General features: G+C 40.6%; 1 protein-coding gene across 4 annotated transcripts in view; it reads left to right on the top strand.

The window, feature by feature from the left end:
* Positions 1–19455, top strand: part of WBP1L (WW domain binding protein 1 like) — a 59372-nt gene that overhangs the window by 5547 nt on the left and 34370 nt on the right. Inside the window, exon 2 of one of the 4 annotated variants that reach the window (XM_038140459.1) lies at positions 11785–11932. The exons of 2 other annotated variants lie outside the window; for them this stretch is intronic. The gene's annotated coding sequence lies outside the window, so the exon portion shown is untranslated. Of the gene's footprint in view, positions 1–11784; positions 11933–17556; positions 19294–19455 lie in introns of those variants that run through there. One more of the 4 variants, XM_038140460.1, reaches the window with a different exon arrangement.

Here is a 19455-nt window from a genome sequence, read left to right on the forward strand (position 1 = left end):
TGTTCTTGTATCAGTTCATTGAGAGATGCTGACAGCAAAGTTGGATCCCTCATTCCCCTTGCTGTCGTGTGTGATTGGAAAACCCACATCCAAGAAGAGATGTTTTGAGATGCCAACACCTGGGTGCTGTGGCAATGGAGCTGTGACAGGTGATTGTGTGGCTGGGCCTGTGAAGAGTGCACGTAACAAACGTACCTGAAATAACAGCTGGCTGGAGAGGACAGGCTTGCCAAGCAGGAATTGCATGCCCTTACCTTGTAAAAAGGAGTGTGTTGGTGTGGCAGTCACAAATGAAGTTTTTTCCATGATTTCAGCAGTAGATACTGTTTGCAGAGGAAGGCTCAAGGTGCTGCAGAGCCCTGCTGTTATCTGCTTGGACAAGGAAAAGCTTGATTCTTCTCTAATGATGTGATTATCAGTGGGATCACCACCTCCAGTATTATTTTTAGATGATAGCTGTGGTCTGTGCAATTGCTTTTGGAACTGCAACAGAGCAGTTTGCATGCAGGGGTTTGCTAGGTGCAAAGTGAGGTAGGTGATGGTGGCAGACTGATGCAGCAGGACAAACCATTTCATGTCGATGTAGTCAATGCTCCTTGGCATGCTCTGCCCTGAACAACAACTGCAAATAGAAGGGAGAGGCTGTATTTTGTGTGAAGGCACCTTGTGGTGCTGCTTGTTTGCAGGCCTTCTCTGCTGAGCCAGTATCCCTCCACCTGTCATTGCCCGAGGCTGGTCCGAACTGGTCAGAGAAAAAAAGGACATGAGAACTGGGTTGTGTAGGAGATTCAGATGCAGTTTGCTGACAGTTCCTTCTTCCCAAGCACTTTTATACTGACATATTGTAAACCAAATCCAAACACTGACAGTACACAGGAAGCTTATGAGGAAGTGACTGAGAGGAGATTCCCAGTGTAGATCCCGAGGGCACAGAGCTTTGGCCAGCAGCACTTTAAATGGCTTCTTGCTGACAATGGGTTGCAAAGGTGTAGGTGGGTATGGCAAGCAGCTACCAGGACTGACAAGTTGCAGGGTGCTAGGTTTAGGGAATAAGAGACAACAGGGACCTTTCTTTTTTTCATAGAGGATCAAGACCTTGTGTTCCTGACTGCAGTCTTTAGAACTAGCAGAAGAAAGAGTGAAACTCAAGAAAGGAAAGATCTGTTAGCAATAAAGAAGAGGATTCTCCCTTCTTTCCTCTTTAATCTTCTCCATTACTATGAGGTGGAAATTTGTTACTTCAAATAGTGATGTGTTTTTATTTCATCTCTGGTTTTGGTGCGTGCAAGGCAGTAATAAAAATTTCAGAGGCAAATCGAGTGGAGGTCCATGGAGTTTGGTTGTTTGGGTTTGGGGTTTTTTTGTGTTTTGGTTTGGGGGTTTTTTTTTTGTTTGTTTGTTTTGTTGCTTGTGGGGATTTATTTTTGAGATCTGGGAGGGAACATGGGAAAAGCAGAAACTAACCCTCTCTTGGCTCTACTTCAGGATAAGGGAGCTTGTCAAGATACTGACATTTGTTAAATGTCCTGGAGAAGGGAGAGAGAGTGACTTGAGCAGGAAAATGGATTTTATTAATGAAAGAAGATAGTTCACAGAAGAAGGTGAGCTTTATGTAGTTATCAGTGTCCATCTCCCCATCCGTTTTGAAGCTACTGACCAACTTGAATTAAATTTGATAGGAAGATACCTCAAAGATGCATAAAATTTCAACAGAATTCCTGAAAACAGATAAGCACAGAGACACCTTAAAAAACCAAACAAACAGGGAATCACTGAATGAGAAGCTACACTAGTGAGCTTAATAGCATTGGAAAATTTTTGAGTTGGGTTGACTGACTTGATACATGCCCTACTTCTTACCAGAGCCTCCATTGGAGCTCACAGTTTGTGAGCCAGCAAAGTCAGTCAGCCTTGTGGAAAACATTTATGGGAGGTCAGCTCCAGTGGTTACAGAGCTACTTTTATTTTTCATTTTGTCTTTGCTGGCTAAAGAGCACATTGAAGGTGAAAAGGTTGATAAGCTGTAGCAACAGTTATGAAGAGTGTGTTTTGCCAGGAATTCACCAGCCATCCTGAGCTTTCCCTTTGTAAAAGGTGTCAAGTGTTCCTTTGGAAGCAGGGAAGACACTTGACCATTAATGACTCACCTGCAGACAGTGCAAAGGCTTTTTAGTGAACAGAACTGATTCACTGTTTTCTCTCATGTCCAGCACAAAGATATAACCAGCAGGTCAAGTACTGTTGTCCACAAGAGACCTTTTTTTTTTCATTTATTGTGGAATCAGAGCTGATAATCGAGAGAGACAATCTCAGATAATACTTCCAGTCAAACAGTGGTGTAATGGTGGCAGCCACACCAGAGGCCTGATACAGAAAGAGTGCAAAATATGCAGAAGTCCTCTTCCTTCTAAGTTCTGTATTCCTTACTCTGTGTAATAAGATTTTTATTTGTTTACGCTGTAACAGGAGTCACTTGTTTGTTTTAAAAAACTCTTTCTCTGTTTGGGATCCTCTTTAAATCCCAGGTGGTGGATGACTGCCGGCAGGAACCCATGGGAACTGCATGTCTTTTGTCTCCAGCAGAAGATCAGGCCATCCTGTTGCATAAATTATCCCTTGTGACAGCCATCCCACTGGTGGTGGGCAGAAAATCTGTCCCACAGAGGTAGCAGTTGGTAAAAGCACATTGTAGAGCTGAGCTAAACAAAAATTTAGAGTGACTGGTATGGCATGAAAGGGTTAAGTGGGGGCTGAGATCAGAATGAGCCAGGAGGTAAGGGAATGGCTGGAGGAGGTGGTGGGCACAGTACAGGGGTGTTGTAAACACTGAACAAACCCTTTGAAGAAGGCAGTCTTCAAGGCCACAACACTGGGCTGACTTCATCCTGGGCTGACTTCATCACATCCTGTGTATCAATTGTAACTGTAAAATTACCAAACTTGCCTCTCTTCTTGGGGGAAGGAAAGAATTTTCTTCAGATATGATCTGAAAGACCTTTACTCTGCTTGGAATGCATGTAACTACCTGAATACATGTGAAAGTCATGACTCATGTCTGGGTCTCCTGTGTGATGAATTCCTCTTTTTCTTAGTGGTTGCCTTAGTTGTTTGCAGACTGCTTTAACAGTGAATGCCGAAAAGGAGGAGGAGGAGGAGGAAGGTTATGCCTGTGTTGAGTTGTCTTCAAATTACTTTGTCGTTTTTGACTTCTGTCTTTTTAGAAGATGCAAACTTCACAAACTGCTTGAATTTGACTCTCCAACCTCCTGTGATCTGCAGCCTAGTTAAAACAGGCTTGCAGATGTCTGTCATTGCTGATTGTCTCCATTTACTGACACTTAGCACTTGGACTCCAGCAGAGCCTATCTTAAATTGCTGTGTCGAAAATAAGAGATCTTATTTTCCTCTACTTTTTTTCCTAGCTGTATTGCTTTCTTTTTGTCTCATTGTTTTGCTCATTTTTCCTACTCATCGCACTAGGAATTTTTGCATCTCACATGCTTGGTTATTAATATCACTCTCGTGTTTGTGGCTCATTGTTTTTACTGAGTTTCTTGCTTTTCTGCTCTTTTTATCTCTACTTTCCAGAGTCAGCGATCATACTAAACCAGTGGTTAGGCTGTCAAAACAAGAGTTAGGAGATTTTTCTCCTCAGACCTATTTTGTGCTCTTAGGCCCATCATTTGACTCCAAAGTCCAAGGATCATCCTGCCAAAGATGAATTCAGGAGCTCCGGAGCAATCATTTTCTGTTCTAAAACCTACAGTCTGCTTTCTTTAGATGGATTAGCTGGAGAAGCAGTCCTCCCTTATTTTCAGCATGATATATATATTTTGAGAAGCATTGTGCCAGGAAAATTTTAGTTTAAGGGCCAGAAAAATCTGTTGTTGCCTTGTTTCAGCTTTGCTGGCATGTAACTTCAGGTGTGAAATGGTGTGAAATGTAAGGGCTTGCTGTATTCCTGGTGTGGATGAGGCTCACACTAATCTCCTTTTTTTCACAGCCTTTAACAGAGCAGATAAACTTTGGGCAACACAAAGTGTGACAACGATGGTTTCTTGTCTGTGTTATGTTATCTAACAGTATATAACCAAAACTCTTCTTGCTGTAATCCTATTCTAAAAGATTTTAGAAGTGCAACCAAAGGATTAAGTACATTCAGTGCGTCCTAATAAAACAGGACTAAATTTGTGTATCCAAGGCAGTGAACATTTTGTTTCAGCTGGAAAACGTAGAGGTCTTCAGGGGAGGAAAGCAGCACTAGATGAGCTGTTTACAGTGACCTGGCTGGGTGGTGTGGGCCATCTTGATCTTTTGGAACCAAACAAATGGAAGGTTTATGTGTCTGCGAAACTGTGTACCTTGCATGGGTGTTATCTGTAGGCTGGCTGAACGCTGCTGTTGATGTAGCTTTTATCATTACACAGAAGAAGTTAATTTTTACAATTCTGGAAACCTTAAGTTCTAGTGGCCCTTCTCAAGCTGGGGCAGACTCTGAAATGAATGACTCTAGATTTTGTTTATTTGTATTCTTTTTGTCTATTTGTATTCTTACTATCAGTGGCTCTTCTCTCGCACAGAGAGTAGAGCCTGCCAACCGTCCTTCTGAAGGCACTTTCCTTCAGGACAGGGCGCAAGGTAAAACTTGTTAATGGTTTTAACTAGTGTCTCTAATTAAAGAAATGGTCTTTAAACATACTTCTTTTATCTGGTTCAACCTAATAACCTCTTCATTTACAAGTCTTGCTCTGATTCTGTTGATCAGCTTTTTCCCTATCCTGGCAGCAGGCATCTTGCATATGCTTGTTATGAAGGCTCTCGAGGGTGAAGTGCCTTGCTAGTTTACTTAACCCAGAAGATAGTGTAACAATGGGGAAAATTAGAAAAATTTTGGGGTTTAGCTTTAGTTTTGAGGTGTTTTTTTTTGAGTGAATTTATAAATATTATTAAAAAATATTTTTAAACACCCCAATGTACTCCCTTTGATGAACAAGTAGTTTTGCAAGAACTCTTCAGTTGCGATCTTGGCTTTTCACATGATATTAGGAAGGTAATTTCACATTTCTCATCTACAATGGGGACATTAAAATGGCAAATGTACTAGGAACTGTATTTTTTGTATCAAAATACTAGGGGATTGTGTGGTAGTGGCTGTATAAAATAGTGTGTAATTTTCCTCTTCAGCTGGATGTCTGGCTAAAATTCTTCAGGTCTAAATTATTAATTGTTAACTAAGAAGCACTTGCTTTTCTTCTGCAAGGTTTTGGTCCAAAGGTTTTTAATGCCCTCAAGTACTATGGTCAAACTTTACCTAATTGTAGAGATACAGTTTTATTGTTCTTGGCTTCTTCTGTACTTGAGTGGAGACTGTTCTTCTATTTATCTGGAAAGCATTACTGTAAATAATCAACATGTGAAGACACATGAGGATTGAGCTTTAGTGCCCCTAACAAATTGCATGTGCTCTGTTTCTGCATGGAAAACAATTCGTTCAAGTGAAAGCTTTTCCTTCTTTGCAGCTGAGTTAATTGGTGCTGTAGCAAAGTCAAAACATGTAATTTCTTGTATCTTATTTCCCCTTGGAGACAACAGCACACAGAGATGGAGATTTGGAACCAAAGCAGCAGGTTCAGCGAGCAGAGCAGTGGGAACTGGCTGAAATGCAAATGCAGAATCTGAAAAGGGAGTGCAGAACCCAAACTGGCAGCACAAACTGTTTTTACAGCTGCATTTTGACTTCTGGATGCTTAGTACAGGGTAGTCTCTCTTCTAGGCTTTTGAACTGCATACCAAAATCTTCAGATGTCCATGAACCATGAGGGCCTGCCACGACAGCATACCTTGGGAGTGAAAGGGAAAGGGCGCCTGGAGCAGGTTGCCAGCCAGATCCTGATCCTTGTGGGATGCTCTTGGGCTGGGCAGGGAGTGGAATTGCTTCCAATTGCCCGTGAGATGTCCTGGACGTCATCATCATGAAAGCTTGCCTTGCTTTCTTTGGCACCAGGAATTCGACTGCCCAGCTGCTGGGAAGGCTCAGACATCTGTGTTAAATTCCTCACAGGATGAGGTACCCAACCCTTCTGCAAAGAGTAAGATCATCTGATGGGTCTAAGGGGGACATTTTATATGTGCACACTGAAATTACATCCTTAATATCCAAACAAGCATGTGTCTTGCACTCTTTGCTATTTTACATTTCACCTTTCATTTGGTGATGAAATGAGCATTCTAGTTTAACTTGATAGTTCTTCAGTGCTAACCTGTCTTCTCCCCAAGTGTGTGGGCTTTCCATGGAGCTGAAGTCTTTCAGATAATCCTTGTCCTTCCACAAAGAGGGAGCAGGCTATTTCTGCATGGGTGATGGGTGTTCGTTTTTGCGTTTGTTGCTCTCGTTAAAGTGAGAGCTTGTTCCTTTGTGTCAATAACACCTTTGATCCTCTTATATAAAGGGAACACTGGGTGTCCTGTAGAAAAGACCTCTTTAAAGTGCCTTGCAATGTTATGCTTCTACATCATGGTTAACAAAAGTTCATAAATCCATACTGGACTGGAGACCAAGTACAGTTCTCTATATAGTATTCTGCAGCACACACTCAGCTTGACCTCATGATTGACCTCATGTGGACTTGTGCCCATGTAAGTAGCAGCTAAAATCAGTGGTCTGAGCACTAATCTGCAAGTTGCAGACAGTAGGTTATTTAGTGAGAATGCTCCACAAGTCTCTTGCTGCAGCATTTTCATTCAAAAAGGTCACTTCCATGAGTTCGTGCACAGCTGAATTTAATGTTCTTTCTCAGCAAGGCAGGCCACACTGGAGAGTGCATAATTATAATAAATACAACTTTGTTCTCAGCTGAAAAATCCATCTGAAATAAATTTTTCCAGCCCTTCCAAGAAATGCTTTTAGTAAGATAAATAAAAGCAATTCTTGCTGATTTCACATTCATTCAGCAGGAATGTTGGTGGGTGTAGGGTGCCTCCACTTAAGTCACTCATCACAGTGCCTTCTGGGCTCGGTCACATTCAATAGCTGGCTAAGGACAGCACTTGCAAATTGGGTTTCTCGCAAACCAATTAAACGCAAGTTCATTATTTCTTACTTGGTTTGAATCCTGGTTATTATTTTGAGTAAAATTGTTCTTAGCAACAAGTACAGAGAGTTCAGTTACACTCTCAACTCAGACAAACTTTAAACAATGCTTTGATAGGTGCATCTGGTTTTTGGGATATGCATGTATTTATACAAGCTTTTGTGGCTTATTTTCTGGTTGGCACTTCTGTGTAGTCAAAGAAGATTTGTTTTCTTCTGTGTTCTGTTTCGCAACAGTGGAAATACTGAAAGAGTCTCAGCCTAAATATGGAAGGAAGACTAGGGGTTGTTATTTTCCTCCAAAACTTCTAAGCAAGTACTTTAAAAAAATCCCCTCTTTGCTTTCATCTTTCAAGAGACTGAGCAGAGTGTGAAATGTCCTATCTTCTCTTTCTTATTTTTTTTTGTCTAGGTGTAGCAAAGAGGCTCTGCTAGTTGATTGGGATACTGCTACTGGTGGAAGCTGAATTTTCTCACAGTTCTCCTGGGTTCATGTGCAGGTCTGGTTACCTTTGACATTTCAGAGGGGCTCTGCAGGGTGGTCCTTAAGTATCTTTTGCTTTCCCTGCAGAGACTCAAGCTCCTCCACTCAAAGCTACCGCAGCTTTTGGTTTAGGAACTCCCTGGTTCCCATTGTTCCTACTATTGTACAGTAGGTTGTTGCTGCAAGGTCACTCTTCTGCAGGGCTGCTGGGATCTATGAAACTGCAAGGGAGAAAAGACTCACATGGCAGTGTCAGTTGTAAATGAAAGGTAGCACAGTGATTCTGCTCTTGCCCTGAATTTGGACAGCCCTGTGCTGTACTGCTTGGCATGAAGAACTAGCTGCATGTAAGCTGTCATGTCCTGTTTTCTTTTCACTTTGGAGAGAGGGAAGCATGGAGACCTTTCTAAAGGAAAGAAGAGTCTGATACCTAAGAAAGAAGAGACTGTTGACTGTGAAGGGAGAAAGCAGAGGGAGGTGACTGAAATCTGAGTCCTCTAACTTCATTAAATGCAAGTGATAGTCCTGGACCTGAGGATGTTGCGTGGAAACCTGAATTTACTTTCATTCACCTTGTGTGTGCTAAATTAGATAGTCATCTCTCAATGACTTGGTATCTCTTCAAGCCCCAGTGGGTTTCTGTTGACACCAGAGAATGATCAAAGGGGAAATATGCTCTCTCTTGCTAGACTGGACTCATGCCTTATGGTCACCTTCATTTAATACCGATTGGAAGCTGATTGAATTAGCAGTTAGATCCTGATGGTCTGCCTTTTTTTCTAGAGGTATTATTTTCTCTCCTTGCTTATCTACTTTATTCCACTGCCTTCATTTTCCTGATGCAAGTCTTTGTGTTCTCTGTTTTATCTGTTGAAGCCATCAAGTACTTGCTAATGAAGCTTGCTTAGCAGTGAGAAGGCATGGGAAGCTCACTAGAACTAATCGTTTTAGGATCTCTCCACGTACCCTGACCCTATGCACAGACACGGTTTACTTTAGAAAGATTGTCTTAAGTTAGAGAATCAGCTCTTGTTCAAAGATGAAAACACACATTGATCAAAACCTGAATTTCATGTGGATTGTGTAAACATGTAATTAGGGTTAGATCCGGGCATTGGAAAATATGCAGCACTCTTGTCCAGGAAGTTCCAGTGCAAGAAACGTGGGGAACTTCAGAAAGTCACATTAACTGTCTCCTTGGGGAAGTGCCTCAGAAATCCTGACCTCTGCATTTCTGCCATGTGTGTGACGCTAGTGGAGATGATCACTTGAGCAGTTGCAACATTCTTGTATACATAAGTTTGAATGACATTATGAACTGTGGAAAGAATAAGGCTGTGCTTCCCAAATCACCCCCCAGAGACTCTCCCTCTGGCCCTGCACGTGAGCAATTACTTTATCATCAAAGCACTGTCTGCTTCCATGTTTCCTATGGTCAAATCACAGAAACCTTTTTCTAGGGGTCTATGCACCTGAATTTCTAAAGGTGATGGCTGTGGTGCTCTCAGATACCTCTGCTCTTTGCCAAGCCATCATCCAGTGTGTAAGGTTTTGGGCTGACACAAATATCCTGTTCCTGTCCCCATCTGCTAAAGGTTTCCTGTCAAAGATGTTAGTTTTACTCCTCTTTATCAGCCCTGACAAAAGTTGTTATTCAAGTGTTGCTCAATATTTTCAACATGATTTTGGGATGACTGCTAATTCCTTCAATGCTGTGTTTTGTTTTAGAATTTCTAAAGCCATTTTCTATGACTAAGTTCAGTTGCGTGGTTTCCCCAGAAAGGATTAGGGTTTACTGCTATAGGTACGTCATCCTGCCTTTGAAGCTGCTTGCTCATGCTTTCCTTGGCAAGCTCTGGCAGATGTGCTTGGGAACAACAGAGATGGTATCTTTTTGGAGCTGTGAAAGGGTTAATTGGAAGCATGTTTATGAAATCAGGTTGCTCACCCTTACAAGCTTTTACTGTGATCTTTTTGAATGCTTTTGGAAGATTTATCACCTGCTTTTATAATTTATATTACATTTTTCCTCCCTTTCTTGAAGCTATTTTAATGCTACGTGTGATATTGTGAAAATTACCTATGATAAGTATCTTTTCTTGGCCAGTGCTTAATTGCACACCTCTTGGATGCCAACTGGAGAATGTGACCGTCTTCATGTGGATGGCCTGACAGTTTTGGCTGGTATTTTTGGGATGGCTGAAGGAGAGTAGAGCAGCTGAAGCACATCTGTAGTTCCAAAGCAAACACGAGCAAGGGACTTTCATCCCCCAGCAGGCAGATTGCTGTTTCTACAGATGCTTCTTCTCAAGAGCCTTTTTGTAGGATTGGTCACACTTGTGGGTGAGTTTGCATATGTGATGGGGAGAGGGGCTGATGGCTGTTCATGGGAGTATTATTTTTCATCAGGGAGATTAAAAATACTGCTATTGATTAGGAGATGGCTTTGGAGATTCTTCAGTGAAATGGAGCACCTGCACATAGGCAGTACTTTTTGAAAAATGTTAAACAGCATCTACCCTCTGCTGGGAATTGTTAACTGTGCTTTTGGCTCTCACTGCCTTGCTGGCACATGTACCACTGTGAAATTTTTACAACCAAACAAAATATCAGAGACTGGTTCTCTTCAAGATGAAGCTGATAGCTGCCTTCAGCTGATGCCTCTTTGAAACCAGCTGAGGTGTGCTTGCTTCATTGGGATCTGCACCTACCTGCACTGCCATAGCACCAGGATATTGATGCGAGGCTCCTGGATTGCAGAGAGCCTGGGTAGTTCTGGTAGGGTAGATGCTATGATGCCAGGCTCTGCAGATATACATGATGCAGTTGAACTGAATGTGAAAACCTTAATTCCTAGTAAGTTGCCTCAAAGTGGATCTATTAGTGCATTTTCATACAAAATGTGTCTTCATTTTTAGTAAATTTCTAAAGCCATGACAGAGACTATTGGGACTTGCTGTGTTTACCCCTGTCTAATAGTGAATGCTGAGCTTTGCGAGTACTGGCTTTTGGTACAAATTAATGTGTTGTGTACTTGTAATACCAGGATCTTCTAGAAACCCCTAGGAATCAAGTAACTGTTACTTGTATTTTCTTGCTTGTTAAAATGGCACAAATGTAGACTTACTTCTGAAGATTTCTTTTCTTCCCAAGGAAGTATCATCTCCTGGGATTTAAATATTTGCTGATGCAAATCTCTGTGATCACAGTTAAAGAACTACTGAGTGTCACATCGTTAGGTCACCAGTTCAAATCGAGTCCAAAGAGGTAATGGGCATTTTTATACCCCTAATGCCTTTCATCAGGATATATGTTTACTTGCCTAAACTAAAATTGGAGCATTTGCTATTCAAAATTATGGTTGAAGTGGAAAATAAACACTAGAAGCAGTTCTTTCTATAGCAGAAAATCCTGTTTGACTTGTGTATCTGTATATGCTTGTAAACACACATGGAGCTTTAGAAGAAATAAAGGTTGCAGAAAAATGGATGCATTTAGTCAGGTCTGGTATTTTTGGTATGCTTTTCTATGACTTTTAAATTGCAAGAGCTTTTGAATAAAATATAGGAGTATACAGACTTTGAAGGCAAAGAGATTTTGAAATTGAAAATGCAATGGGAGAGTATTTTGAATGGCAACTGAAACACTTTTGGACGAAGTATTTATGAAATTCTTCCAGGCAGCTGCTCTTCTAAAGAATGATGGTTGGTTGGTTGGCTTTTTTTCTTTTCTTTCTCTCTCTTTTTCTCTCTCTCTCTCTTTTTCTCTCTCTCTCTCTTTTTCTCTCTCTCTCTCTTTTTCTCTCTCTCTCTCTTTTTCTCTTTCTCTCTCTCTCTCTCTCTCTCTCTTTCTCATCTGATCTCAAAATTCAGGTTTCTGGTCAAGAAGTGTGCACTTCAGTGTAGAGTAACATCTGGTACTTGTGATAACACATTGGACTGTACCTTGCCCAAGCTGCAGAGAGCTTCAGGGGTTCAGTTCAGCCACACAGGCCTCTGCAGCTTTACAGTTCCTCTTTGTGTCCTCTTTGAGTTGTTATTCTGAAGTTGGCAAATTCTTGTAGTCTCTTTGAGATATGCTGTGATATGGAAAGCCATGCTAATCCCTGCAGTCAGGGGCTGACCTCTTGAGTGCTGGGATCTGCCTGCAACCACCTCTTTCTTCCAACCTTTTCTTGAATGTTTCCTGAGCACTCTCTGGCTTGTTTCAGGGACCAGCTTGGCAACGTTATCAGGAATCAATAGCTGGAGTCCTTCAGGAAAGAAGTTGAAGATGCTGAAGTATGAATTCTGGTGTCCTGGTTGTTAGAATCTCTTAGCAGAGACGTCAAGATGTGAAGAAGAGAGATGTGAAAGCCGGTACAAGTGTTCTTTTCTTTGTGCTCCTGAGTTGAGAAATTAAGATTTGAGCTGGCTTCCTCACCCCAAAGGCTGTTGCATAGCTTCCCATGCATCTCATGCCATGGGAGATCACTGGTAACTTTTGTCAGTATTTTGAGGTACAAAAAGTGGCTTGTGAGGTGTGGAGAGAGAAAAATTAGATATGTAATGGCATGGGAAAAAAAGTTGCCCATAGAACTTGAGTCATCACTGTGGCACTTTGTTATGAGGGTTCCAGTCCTGTGAGTCTGGAATAAATGTTTTCATGTGTGGTTACTCTGTAAAGAGTCTTCAGTCAAGTGAAGGTCTGAGTTCTTGGCACTTTGGGAGAAATTATGAGATCATTCAAATTTAATCCTGATGTCACTTACTGCTACCATGTTGCTCGTTATCTCAGAGACTGTTGACAATGTATTTATGGCTTCCTACTTAGAATGTGCAGTTACAGTCAAGTTTGTCAGAAGCACTGAATACATATTTCTGCATCTCTTTTGATGCTGATTTTATAAAGGCAGTATTGAAGTTCTGCATTAGCAAAGGAATACCAACCACTAAACTATTTCTGCCAGTATTTTAAATCTCTGATTACTTTTTGGCTTGTAACTGATATCAGCCAGAAATGATGCATGGCTAGGAATCTTTCTAAATTATCATCCATCTTTTTGCTGGAGACCAAAAGAGGAAAGTTACTGAAGTGGAAAGAAAACTTTTTTAAACTGAGTCATGAGAATATTGGCAAGTTGCAAGGGAAAATTTAAATCTGGTGTTTGCTTACTGTAGTTAACAATGAAATCGTCCTTTACAGGAAATTACTAGAGTGAATTATGTTTTCAGTCTCCTTGATACTGTGGAAGAATAAAAGAAAATACAGTTGTCTGGGTTTTAAAATTTATTTTTAATATAGATATTTGCTATAGGACAGGGGTAAATAAAAGGAAGATGCTTCCTTTTACTGACAGTTCTCCAAAGATTGACCCTAAAAACTAGTAATCAACAATTACTAGTTTTCATAACCAGTATGATTTTGTATTTGTTTTCTCTTAGTACCTGCAAATAACTAAATCACAGAATGTCCTCTTCTGAAACCTGCAAGCTTTTAAGAGTTCTGCTTGTTTTTAGTATGCATACAAATATTAATACTGAACTAGTATGAGAAATATCAAATGAAAAATGAAACATCAGATCTTTTGTGTAATGTATATAGGTGTTCTCTGTAAACATTAATGACTTAGTCTGTTTCTGATATAGCAAATTCTGTTCTTATTTTGCTAGTAGAAAAGAATAGAAAACAGTGACTTTGCCAAACATGAAGCCCAGTGTAGTTTGAGAATTGACAGCTAGTTATTTGGAATCCCAGTTATGTTTTGTATAGAGGCCATAATTTGTCTTGCACAAGAAACCTGGCTAATGTAAAAAAACAAAAAGTGTTATCTTTTTCAAAATAGATGAAATAGACTGCAGAAGAACATATTCGTCAATGGGAAGTAAACATAAACTTAGGAGGAGTGCAGGCATCAAGTATAGCTGAGCATGACTGCAGAGAGTAAAGACAACTTCTTGCTCCTTGCTTTTCAGGCTGTCAGTAAAAAGAGTACCTTTCATGAGGGTGGAGCAGGCTTTTCCATCCCCTTTGTGTGTGCAGTTTCTTCACGTAAGTCTTGGTGCCAGGCTTTCATGACACAGACTGGGGGCCACATGGAGTGAAGCTGCAGGTTGTCACCAGCCCACAGTCACAGCTCTTGCACTCCTGGAGACAGAGGAGTTGTTTAGATTTTAGTGGGATTTGCTGTAGATCAAATAGAACATGAGAATTTCAAGGTGTCCCTGTGCAGATTTTTGTCATACTGTCAGATGTTCTTTACTGAACTGTTGCGTGTAATGAACAACCTTTTGTGATTGCATTGATCAAGATAGCACCTTGGGTGTGTTCCTCATGCAAGGGGAAAAGTGAGGTCAGTGGGAATGAATGTTGTGCTGCAGCTTAGACTGGAAAAGAGATACTTTGGTGTCCTGGGAAGAATAAGTCTTGGACTTCTGCTGTGGGGCATTCAGTCTAACATGGCATTTTAGTGTTCTGAGGCAGGTGACTTTCCTGCATTCCTTATTGGGCTGCCCTACTTGTTCAAGTGATGACCAGCTCTGTACTTTGTCCTCTGCTTTTTCCTCTGGCAGGCAGTCCTTTCTGTTGTCCTGGTACATGTGCTTCAGCCTTGCCTGCCATCTCCTTTTGCCTCAGAATTGGCTGCTATGTTGTTCCTTGTAGATGTGGTCACAGGTCCCACCCTTCAGAAAACTGGAAGCCTGGTTTTCAGTCACCTCCACAAGCTTTTTGGATGTGATGCATAGCATGGAGAGCCATTTGGATATTGGTTTTTCAGGTATCTGGATATTGTGGTGGGAATGAAGGCAACCAGAAAAGCAACAGGCAGGAGAATCCTGTCAGCTACATCTGCCAGTAGCCGCAGATGAATAAAACTGAGATATTCTCTTAACTCCTCCATCTTTCAGGTGAGATCTGCTTGTTTGTTCAATGAGTGAAAAGTATTATGTCTCAGAACACGTGCAGAAGTGGGATGGCTACATGTCGGGCTCTCAAAAACTCAGGGAAGGTGATGTTGGCATGCTCATATTCCACACCGACACAGTGACATTCCTGGGAAATTGATGGCAAAACATAAAATCTTTTTTTTTCTCTTGCTTGTCTCACAGTTTAACTGTCCTTATGATGTTTATCTCTGATCAGAGGATATTAACAAAATTTTTATCTTCTTGCTTTTACAAATTTGGCTTAAAAATTCTCTACTTGGCAAAACTTGGCAAACATTGCCTTAGTATGCAAACAGTGGGGATGGGATAGGGGAAATCACTTGGCTGTTGAAAAGCTGCATATGGGAAAGTCACATGGAGGTTTCAGTGTTTTATTTATAATTCTGCAAAGGCCTCTTCTTATTTGAAAAATAGGAGAGACCAGATAGTGGCTCCTGGAAAGCAAACAGCTCGATTCTTCCATGAGTATTTTTAACATAAATATTAACTACACAGATTGTGACAGTATTTTCTCCTTGGATACTTGTTTTTAGTGTTCAAGGTGTATAACTGGTAAAGTAACATTGTGAAGAAAACTGTAACTCCTGTAGCATCTGGTTTTTAAAATTCTAATTGTGAAGCCATAAGAGATGCTTTGTTTTCATTTAACAAATACATACTGAGTTTCCAGGAAGGTAACTTGATTTGCAATAAGCATACCCAGTGAGTACCATATGCTTTTCATGTTTGTTTTTTATTGAAGGATTAGAGTATTTATTTAAAAATCTTTTTTCAGAAGAACACTAGTTTTAACATTACCATTAAGTAATATTTAAGTAAGAATCTTTTGCATTTTCAGATTTGGCTGTATACGTAAGGAGACATTTCCAAACACAAGTGCTTGGAAGGATTTTACTAGTTAATAATGTAACCATGAGTTTTATGTCAGCTTGATTCTGAGCAGTGTTTTGCTGATACCAGTATAAGTTAACTGTATTATGTGAAACTGCTTGAACAGAGCTAAAGGAGCAATAAAAGTGATCTGCCCAAGAGGCTTTAGCATTTTCCCTCTGCTCAGATTGCTGAACATGACTAAGTCTTTGCAGAATGACATCTAAGGTTACACTTGGAGTCATTAGGTTATAAACAGTCCATAAAATGTTTTGCATACTTCATGTTAATATTCCTCAGAAGATCAAGATTCCCTCGGGAGAAATGAGAATATGCACCAAAAACATTCTCAGTCTTGAGGTTTATCCACAACTTCCTTGATCAGTAAAGATCAACTGTCTCAAGAAGATATTATTGCAGAACAAATTTTGATGCTGCTCTGAGTGTTTATATATTGGGGGAATCTACTGGGTAGTGCCCTTTCATGTTTTTGTTGACGGCCTGAGTTGTAAATTACATTTGAAAGTCTTTCTGACTCTAATTTGGTAGATTTATATGAACCTTCATGTTCAAGAATGTTTTTGAGCCCCAGGCTGTGTTAGGAAAAAAACATGGTAAAAGTGTTCATATCTTGACAGAATGTCTGAATTTGTGCTGTTGAATAGATAGAGGGTTTCTTTCATTTCTGTTCATTCTTAGTAAGGCTTACAGGCATTGGGGGCGAGTTCTTGACCTTTCTTGAAGATGCCAGAGTCTGTCTGAGAGATCTGACCCACCACTTTTTTTTCTTTTTTTTTTTTTTTTTGCCGAGAATAAATCTGTCTCTACTTTAAAAAAATGGTTGCTCCTAGACACAATCCAGGTAAAGCTGGGTCTGTGGGGGCACTGTTGAACTTGGGAAAATGGTCTTGTCTTTTGTTCTGGCGTTAGCGTTGACTGCCGATACTGAACGCTTGGCATCTGCAGTGGTACAGCAGCAGCCTGTGCTCCTTGCCTGTGTGGTCAGCTGACCTGACCTAAGGCAACACTGAAATAAAACAAAACCTCCAGACCACCAACTTGTCCTTCAGAAACTAATCTTATTTCAGATTCCACTGTTACTTTGTGAAATACTGGGATTTACAGACCTGGCAGGATGGCTCTGACAGAGCTATCACATTACAGCAAGATCTGGGCTCTCAGTCAAACCCCTGACTTGGTGGCATTTCTCATACCTAAGGACGCAACTCACAAGGGATGTTCTTGGCATCTGCATGCATCAAAATTTCTTCCAGGTCATCTAAATGAGAGCAGAGTGGAGGACTTTAACAAGAATCTGGTGAGAACTGCTGTAAGCTGCAGACACTCCCAAGCTAGCTGCAGTTCAGGGACTGTAGGAGCCACTGGTACATCTTCCTCCTCTTGGGAGGTTTAGGAAGAAGCATTTTCCGTGTGTGTTTTGAGTTTCTGGAGGCCTGGCTGTTCCTTGGGGTAGTTCAAAAGCTGTCTGCAGCCAATTTGACAGCATCACTTCATGCTAATGAGGAAGCAGCAGGGTTGTGTTTCCTCCAACCTGCCTTGAAAAGGGAAGTAGAGAGGCTCAGCTATGCAGAGCTGCAGGGCTGTGGAGCAAAAAGCAGCTCAGAGACTTTCCTCTAACTGCACAGCTGAAGAATACACTGGTTGCATGTCTGAGAACTCACCCTCATCCAGCATGCTTTGTCTGACAACAAAGGTGCTTGATTTGTCTCTCTTATGGATCTGGTTTCCAGTCTGACTCCTTCAGGCATCTCTGAAGGTCTCTTTTGGTGCATGGTGGATGCACTGAATGCCACTGGTTCTGCTGGCTTGCTTTGGCAGATAAAAGTTCCATTTCACTAATATTTTTACATTTACAAAAGATGACTTTAGCTTTTTTGATTTTGTTTGGCTTTGGATTTCCCAAGAATTTTGGGACATTTTTGATGGTCAATTATTTTTCCTTGTGGTGACTTGAAGTCAGTGTGAGCTCAGACTGCAATAGACAGTCCACTGTGTGTTGACACGTTTAAAAGATAAAACCATGCTGTCAGTTTATTCTGAATTCTTTCCAAAGATGGGATATATGTGGTAAAAGTTCTTAACATTTTTCTTTCTCATGCCAGACCTGCATTTAAAGATATTCTGAAATTTATTACATTATATTTTGCTGATCTTAAAACCATCTACTAAATCCAGCCATCTACAACTGAAGGGACAGTTTTTAGATTTTACTGATTTTATCATTTACCTTTAGGGTAAAAATTATATTGCAGCTAGTAAGGAACACACAAAGCCTTGGTAAAGGGTTCTGCAAAACAGTGTTAGATATAAAAAAAGAAACAGAAAGGTATTGATCTAAAATTTAATTAATGAAATGAGTGTACGATAATTCAGTAACTGATACAGACTGAAAGGGTTTGCAGTTCTTTTGGTTCTTGAGGGAAAAGACCCCCAAACAGTGTACAAACTCCTGGTTGTAAATCTGCACATTTGAAAAGGAATACTAAATGTATAGGAGGTCAGATTAAAGGAAAAAAATAAGAAAAAGTTAGAAAATTGTGAAGTGCTTCAGTCTCTATTGAAGTATTAAAATAAATCCCTGAAGGTTTTATAAGCATCTCTAAGGCAACAGGAAATGAGCAGTGTGGATTTATCAGGAACAACCTCATGGGAGGAAGCTGATGAATTTAATTTGGTGAATTCAATGGATGTTTTACAGCCCAGCCTGAGTGAGGCAGCACATTGGTTATGGGATACTCAGTGAGGATCTGTGTTCAGGAAGGGTCCATTAAGTGAGGAATATTTGCTGAGGAGTGTCTGTGGTGGTGACTGGGATCCTGGGAGGGGTTTGTTCTTTCTCTGTGCCAGCAGTTTGGGAGAAAACACTTGAGATGCAGAAGTTTGTGTGTGTTTTTTAAAACAGGAGAACAGGTTGAAGAAATAGCCTGAAGTCTATTTCACTTTTCCTCAAGTAAAAATGCAGAGTATTTAGCAATGGAAAAAGTGAAATAGTCTGGGATTTTAGACCAGAAATTGAATGCAGTTCTTTCAGTAAAAAACTCACCAAATCTTTAACAGTGTAGAATTGTCCTACGCAGGTATTTTGTAATACTCCACGCTAGTAAGTGATATGCTTCATTTTGGATCCCACATTTTAAGATGGGTTTAAGTTTCAGACTGAGAAAACCAGTAAAACCATTATTTTATCCTTGTAGTCTAGGAAATAAAGACTTCTTCTGTCTTCTGGAAGCAGCTTATAGAGGAATGGAACAATTTTCCAGGTGAGCTAAGTTAGGAAGATCACTATGATCAGTCATCTTGTTTTTAGTGGAGAAGAAAAAATTACTGCCTTATCTTGCACTAAAGCCTGAGTTAATGTTAATGGGAAAGAACATCCTTATGTTTAAGGGGCATCAAGCACAGGAGTACATCCCCTGTTGAGGCAGGGGGTACACTAATGATTGCAGTTGCCTTAAGAATAGGTTAGAGAAATGTTGATGCTTTGGGTGCAGCAAATCGTTCCCAGAGCAGTTTGACAGCCTGGTGCCTCTGGGTTTGCCTCTGATTTTCAGACAGCCCTGACTTTTGAAGCCTGTGTTAAGAAACACGTGCTGAAAGGAGGACAAGTCTGATGGTCAGTCTGTAATTAAATCTGTAACTAAATCCTGCTCACAAATGTTGCTGTCTGTCCCTAAGTTCTTTATGTATTTTTTCCTGGAAGATGTCTTTTCAATGGTCTAATGACTTCGCAAGGTGCAGGCTGGGTCTCTGAAATTGAATTGGTGGTTAGTTTTCTCACTTGTTGACAGGAAATTAGGGTTTTGGTGTCCTGGTGCTCCAGAGGAGATGTTCAGAATTTCTACTCCCCAAACTACTCTCTTCAGGGGAAAAATACTACTGTAGGAGCCTGTGATGTGTCAGAAGTGAGTATTTCTAGAAATTGAAAATATTTTCTTGTCTTAGAGTTTCTTCATTCAACAGTCACCCACAGGGCAGTGAGCTTTCTCAGTGGTGAGAGTGATGTATATTGTTCACCTTTTGATGAAGAGGTTTTGCTGGCTGGGGGTTTGTTGTGGTGTTTTTCT

The sequence above is a fragment of the Motacilla alba genome, chromosome 6 (assembly GCF_015832195.1).
Source record: "Motacilla alba alba isolate MOTALB_02 chromosome 6, Motacilla_alba_V1.0_pri, whole genome shotgun sequence".
Lineage (NCBI taxonomy): Eukaryota > Metazoa > Chordata > Aves > Passeriformes > Motacillidae > Motacilla > Motacilla alba.